Below are 7,822 nucleotides of genomic sequence, written 5' to 3' on the forward strand. Positions count from 1 at the left end.
CCAACAGCTACGCTGATAGTCTTTCCCATGAAATACAAGAGAAGAATATAGGCAGGCCGGCAGCATTTGCTATCAGAACATCTGAACTGGCTCTGAGTTTTAATCCTGGGTTTAGATGAGTTTCTCCGATCTACTCTACAAATCCCCATTGGAATGTGACCATGTACATGTCGCTCTTGCTGAGATATGAATCTACTCAAGCGGCCAGCAGAGTGGCCTCAAGAAGCAGATGAACAAAGCTAACCACCACCAGATTGGAAACCACAGGTACAAAAAGGCGGATGGGTGTTGGCTTCATAGGGGTGAAGATGAAGACAAAGACGGCATGGAGACACCAAGCCGGCAGCTTCATGTATCTGAGTCACGCACAACTGAGGAGACAGCCACCCATCGTAGATGAGATCATCTACAGTAAGTTCAACCTTAGGTCAGTAGAAGCTCTCACTACCCTTAATTTCAAGTGTCAACCATGCACCAAACAAAAACCGTTAGTCCGATACAATCACATTCCTCTTTGTCTGTGTTGTTGTTCCTGAAAGTTCCTGAAAATATTCCTAATCCCCATATTGTTGGTTCATGAGTCATAACAAACAAGTGACAAGCTGCAGGAGTGATGCCAATTCAAAAGTGACAACAACTGGTTCAGAAGAAGGAACATTTAATTTCTTTGTCTCTATATGTTCAGTTAGGATTGGTGAAAGACGGCGCTAATATCCAGGTGAACAGACAGAAAGCTGCATTCTCCACATTCCTCCTCCATCCTGACAACCTGATAGACAGCTTCATAATTGCAACCAGAGCTCACAGTAATGAGAAATATTATTGTCAACAAACTATTTCCAAGTCGAGCTATGCAGCTTGTCTTTCTGGGGGCTGTATGGTAAATATTTTAGCATTATGGCTACAGGGAGCTCAAATTCAGATTTAAAAAAAATGAAAAGGGACACAAGTAATACTCTATCAGCAACCTTTTTAAATGAAAAAAAAGAAACCGCAAACAAAGTGTGTTGGCTAACGGTCTGCAGCGGAGGTGGAGGAAGAGGTGGAAGTGGAGAAGGTCATGCAGAGGCAGTTTGAGACTCCTCCAGCTCAGGTTTAGGTGGAACAGGACTCGCTAGCTCATTCTCAAGTTCCGGCAGAAGATCCTCACCAGACTCTCTCTGCACAGGACACACCAGTAGGTAGATGCCAAAAGAGATACAGGGTTGAACTGAGGCTGCGCAGGGGAAGAATGTCACCTGGAGCCACACTTCCTCTTGCAAAGAACTTGCTGCAGTGCGGGGCAATAAGTAATTGCCAGCAACAGCAATAGAGAGGTGACCATGTGGCAAGGGACTGCTGGAATGTGGAAGACGGACACTCCTTAATAGGACTGCCTATGCCAAACAGCTCACTCTGAAGATTCTGCTAAATCTGAGTAACAGTGTGTGCTGCTATCTCAGTGTATCCCAAGAGCCAGGGCGTAGACAAAATGTAATCACCAAGGAAAATAACCTGAATCAGTTTCTTGTATTATAACATTCTTGTAGTATTCCTGAAGCTGCGTGACTATTTCCTCCAAAATAAAACTGGAGTTCACGAGGTTTGTGTAGGATGCTGGTGGAACTCTTCTCTAGTTTTAAAATTTGATTCAAAACTTTCTGATAAAGTTTATAGTTAGGCCTGGATCGGCTGACTGTGAACTATCCCTTAGTTATTCTATTATATGCTCAGACTGCTGCAGGACTTCATGCAATACACTTACTACTTATTCTCCATCTATTCCTACTCCCTAAATTTAGATATCACTGCAGCATGTCAATAATTCTTTTTGTCATCATTTTCCCATACTTTGCTTGTGTTTTCTTTTCCTTTCTTTTTCTTTTCTCACTAATTCCTTAATAATGAAGCCCTATTATACCTTTTAGTATTATATTATCCCAATAGACCACTTTTCTCTCAAGCATCAGACATACTTGTGGTTCCTAGAGTTTCTAAAATTAAAAGGAGAAGGAGAGCCCTCAGCTCTCAGGCCTCTCTCTTTTGGATCCAGCACTTAGTTTGGTTTGGGGAAACAGATACCATCTCTAATTTTAAGCATAGTGCATTTAGTGTTTTTGGGAAAAACAACCCTTTTTCAGTACACCAACCACATGGCTTGTGCTGTATTTTATCTCCATAAAATACAGCACAAGAGCAGACTCGAATTTCTAGAGCTCTGTTTTATTTCACTAAAAATGGTTCTTGCAGAGTTGAAGATCTTACAGACCAATGCCCGATGCCATGCATTCTTAGCACACTCTCACTATACCTTAAGGTGTGACAGATCTATCCTTCCCCATTACCTAATTCAGCACAACACCAGGTGGTGATCAGTTGACAGCTCAGCTTCTCTCTTCACTCAAGTGTCCAGAACATATGGTCACAGTTCTGATGATACAATTAAAAAAATCCACCTCTAACCTTGGTGACACATGCTCTTATGGACGTGCTTATGTTCAAACATGGTGTTTCTTATGGACAAAATTTTGTCCAATGACAACACCACTCGGGTTCAGATCAGGCAGGCCTTTTAACCTAATCACACCCCTCTCACCAGGTCTCATTGCAGTTCCCCACATGAGCTTTGAAGTCTCCCAGTAGAACAATGGAGTCAGCAGATGGATCACCTCTGAGCACCCCATCCAGCGACTCTAAACAGTTGTTTGTTGCATAAGCGCAAAAAAAACATCAGGACCTGGTCGCTGGCCCAAAGGTGCAGGGAAACAACCTTTTGCCCACCAGTAAAAACGCCAATGTATAGGCAGCAAACCAAGAAGATGGACAACCATCCTAGCCCACAAGCCCTCACTGAGGGCAACTCCAGACTGGAACAGAGTTTAAGAGGTGTGTTGAGATGAACCCAACATCTCCCAACCTAACTCGCTCTTCCTCACCAGATAGGTCACATTCCATGACCCATCAACACCAGCTGCAATAGTCGGGACTCCATCCACCAGGGACTCCACACGTGGCTGCCATCCAACACACACTGCACCAAACCCCTTCAGCGCCTCCTTTTGGTAGTGGGCCGAAAGGAGAACAGGCCCACATCTCCTCTTCAGGCTGCGCTATTTCATGGACTCTCCCTCCGGCACACTTCCTAGGCCTGGCTCCGGGGTGGAGCCTTTTGAACCCTGTCCTGGGCAGGGGAAACTGTTCCCTTGGTTGTCTTCATAATGGTTGTTTTAATCACTCTCTGCCTGGCTTCTCACTTAAATTATATGATTACTCGCAGTTACAGGTTTTTCATGTTTTTTTACATGTTAACTCAAAGTCTAATTTGTAATTTCATTGATATTTTAACATAGTAAAATAAATAATGGTGATTTAATAAAATTAAATTTAAGGAAAATAAACTGTTCAATTACAGTGTGTGTGTGTGTGTGTGTGTGTGTGTGTGTGTGTGTGTGTGTGTGTGTGTGTGAAACATCCCCTTCCACAGGCATATGTCACAGACTGACAGCTGTGGAGGGCAGGGAGTACAGACAATACAAAGTAATGAGAGATGTGGCAAACAGGCTCAGCCATGCCTCTGTTACCGTCAGGCAACTAACATGATATGTCAGCTCCACACCACAGCACTTTGTTTATGCTTCGGCTGTCAAACCTGAAGAGGTACTTAAAGTAGAAAAAATGTTGCTCATTAGTACCAGCTGATTATAAATATTTGTAACAGGCAGTTGGTGTTTCATGTGACGAGCCCTCACATGCAAAACACACACTAGACTTTTTGTGCTTCCTGATTTGCATTTGTGTGTGTGTGTACACATGTTGCATGACACATTTTTAATGACTAAATTGCAAAAAAAAAATGCCTTATGTAGCAAATGTGATACAAATTAAAACTCATATACAGGTATATGCAGATTACAATTAGATATATACTTATATATTTTGTCTAAAGGTTCAACAAACACTCCATTATCATAAAATTAAAGATTTCTGGCAGTTATTTCATGGTTCAGGTTTTAAAGGGTTAAGTCTTCTTAAGCATGTGGTGTCTTAGACTTTAGAGTAAGAGCTGGTACTGGATGTAGTTTTGAGCTGCAGTAGCTCAGTAATCAACAGAAAACAGCATGTAAAAGCAGTTTTAACCTCCCAGAAAAAACATCATTTGTATTAGAAGTGTTTATTCTACATAAAGAATGTATATCAATGGGAGACATACAGAATGGTGAATGCTCACCATGAGCAAAATCTAAGCTTCCAGCAAAAAATGTTGGGTCCCACTAACTCCAGCTCCTGAAGCTTCAGAATGAGAAGAAAAAAATCCATACTTCCTCACAAATGTACTGTACACAGAAGTGTAATACTACGATTTTACAACTGTTATATATAATGACAGCTGAAGTTATTATATTTATCATCTCATTACTTGGTTCCTCTAGTGAATTTAAGATTCTTTTTTACTTTGGCACGTTATACCCACTTGAAAATTGTTGCAGCTCAAACACACCCTCCCGTGACAATCACACTCCCCAACAGCAGCTACCTTCCATTGCAGAGTATTGTCTCCTGCTGCACCATAACATCAGATGCCAACCTGACTGGGCATCTGCAGCTGAATTATAAAAAGTCCAGCGTACCAGGATCGAACCATACAATCCAAAGGCCAGAAAGGATCCACAACCGATATCATTATTACAGAGGATATGTGTCTGCGCGGTTTGAAACTAAATAATGAGCCCTGGTGTATATGAACGTTTTAACCACTCAGAAGAAGAAAAAGAGATGAAGAAAAATTATGACATAACTATAATATCTTAGTTGACACTAAAACTGTGTTCAAAATGACACAAAGGTCACTAGAAAGAGCCCAAGAACTGTCACCTGTACTGCTTAGAAAGAGTGGGAGAAACAAAAAGCTTCTGTAGAATCCATGGTTAGCATCTAATCACACAGAGACAAGTTAGTAAACAGAGCAGAGAATTTGTCCGCAGGTAGCAGAAAACAGAAATAGTTTCAAAAGAGCAATTCTCAATTACAAACATTTATATTGTGAAGCACACTTGTAATAGGTCCACAAGTAAGACAATACAATGCAATGCAAAAGCCCAGGATCTGAACTCAATTTTATTTTGTTTAGGGTTGCTAGGTCTGTGTGATGAAACTAGCTCAATAACCAATGAATATTAGGCCAAACCCTCAGTTCACTGCAAGCACTTGGTATACCAAGGGCCCTGAGTAGACAGTTTCTCACATTTATATGATTTCAATTAACTAAACAACAATGAACACATGATTTATAGTATAAACTAGAACATGAAGCTTTACGCTAGATGTTGGACATGTTCCAGTATGTGAAAGACAATGTCAAAATGTCAACTTCACTGTTCCCGAATTAAGCTTTGTAAACAGTGTCTTCAACTGGATACCATGAACATTTTCATAATTAAAACAGTGACTGCAACGGTTTAATAGAAATAGAGCAGAATCAACTATTAAATAAGAAGTGAGCATGGAATAGGGTTGCAAAACAGAGACTGACAGCATTGAGATGCTTGCTCAATAATAAGAACAAAATATCGTCCCACGACTCACACCTTCAACTCATTCATGATGCAGATGTAAAATTGTGGTTGCTGATACTTAAACATCTAGCTAGATGTCGAAGACACGTAGCAGTTTTAAGTGCCTGTTAATTTCAACTTTTCAAATGTGTAGTTGCTGTATTTCCCAGGGAGAACAAAAAAAAAGAAAACAAAATAAAAACTTTAATGTGCCACACTGGTTATGGAGAGGAAAGGACAGGAGAGGAAGGATGATTATTTTGAGACTTTTAACTCTTACATCTAATGTCCTCGTTTATTTTATAGAATTTAAATACGGCATGAGATCTAACCACAATGTTTTGCTAATTTATTTTTTTATATCTTGGGGAAAAAAACAATGTATGATAATTTTGTGCTATTCTATTACACATTTTGCCATGATACAGGTAGTTAAGGGCAGGCTAAATTAGTTAATCTGTACTATTGTGATCAAATTTACAGTGATGCAGTATGTTGGATTGGTTACATCTAAGGTACTGTTACTAGGTTACATCACGAGTACCAGAAATCATTTTATATTTAAAGTGATGATGTTGATTAGATTCACTCAACTATATATTTTATTCTAACTTTATAGTGTTCCGGGTTTGGAAAGATAATATTGGAACATCAGCATGTCTGAGAAAAATCTACTGGGGCTCACAACACAAATTATACTGATTATTTATAAATAATTCTTTTCCCCACTCTGCACCTGTACACCTGATCTTAGAGTCCTCCCATCTGCCAAATCTAACTTTAACCCCTGTCTGTACATGATGTTAAAACCAAACAAACTGTCTTTTTAAGAGCCCCAGTGTAAGGATTTCTCTCCCCATATTACTTATACTGATACGTACTCAGATTATGTGTGCTATGACTGACTGACTGATTAGCTGGCTGGCTGTTATTTGCCAGGTTTGGACATGCTGTTCAAATAACTTAAGTGTGCCTAGTCGTGACTATCTGTGCTACCAATATCAGCATGAAAGAAGAATTCACCTCACAATAAGTTATCACAAGATTGAAGCAGGGGCAGGCTGCCAGGTCAGTGGGGGTCACAGCTATGTGAGTATTTGTCATCACCAGAATTGTTATTTTTGTTAATTTGCAAAAAGGTTTATATAATGCTAAAGTAAATGCTTTAGTTGTCACAGGGTTTACATAGAGAGACAGACTACCTTTCACACCTATGGGCAATTTAGAATTACTAATTAACCTAACCCCACTAACACCATGTCTTTGGACTGTGGGAGGAACGCAGAGTACCCAGTGAGATCACACACAGACAGAGCATACAAACTCTACACAGAAGCCAGATGGTGGATTCAAACCCAAGACCTTCTTGCTATATGGCAGCAGTGCTAACCACTGTGCCAGACAGAACTCATAGACCATAAGATTAATTCATAAGACCAGCACTTTGCAAAATAATAATAATAATAATAATAATAATAATAATAATAGCCATGTCTTGTTCCACAGAGCGGTTGGAGAGAGTTAATATTAATATATAGCATTTAGACTCACACAATTATTGACATTACTATTAACTATTTGAAATAACATTCTTTAATTTCTGTATACATATTCACGTGTGCTTAACTATTTTCTACTCCAAATATTCTCGAAACATGACCCCTCTGACTGCAAAAGAGAAGCCACCATATTGCACCTGTATGCATATAGTGACCTCTACTGACAGGAGTCAGCAGGTGCAACAGTATGAAACACATTTACAATCATTTGAAAAGTATTGTATAGTTTTTAGGAGTTACTTTGTGTCTACCGTTCTTTTTCTGTTTCCCTTCCCTAAATAGCTGCAGTATTTAAAGCAAGAATGATAATACACACAGTACTGTGCAAAACTCAACTTCTTCAGTGAGTATTGGATACTTTTTCAGTTATTATTGGTCAGTCTCCACCTGACTACTTTCATAGGAAAGTTTGTTAAACGACTTCATTCTGACTTAAGAATAGTACAAGAATACAAAAGGCATATAACTCACAGAATGAATCAGTGCTGCATCTGTGCATAAGTGTCACGTCTGGTGTAGCGGACGTGTGGAGTTTGTAGAAAGGACCCAAAATGCGGCAGCTCTGGTGCAGGTGAGTATTTATTGAACAAAAGTGAACACAAACAGAAATGGTGAGGGTGAGCATGAACTAAGAAAACCTAAACTTGAAAAAACTAACAGAACTAACCAGAGACCAAGATACAGGGAGGTACGAGGAGAGACCGAGGGGAACAACACAGACGAACCAGCAAC

This window comes from Perissodus microlepis, chromosome 6, assembly GCF_051167445.1.
Source record: "Perissodus microlepis isolate ML-2025 ecotype Zambia chromosome 6, ASM5116744v1, whole genome shotgun sequence".
Taxonomy (NCBI): domain Eukaryota; kingdom Metazoa; phylum Chordata; class Actinopteri; order Cichliformes; family Cichlidae; genus Perissodus; species Perissodus microlepis.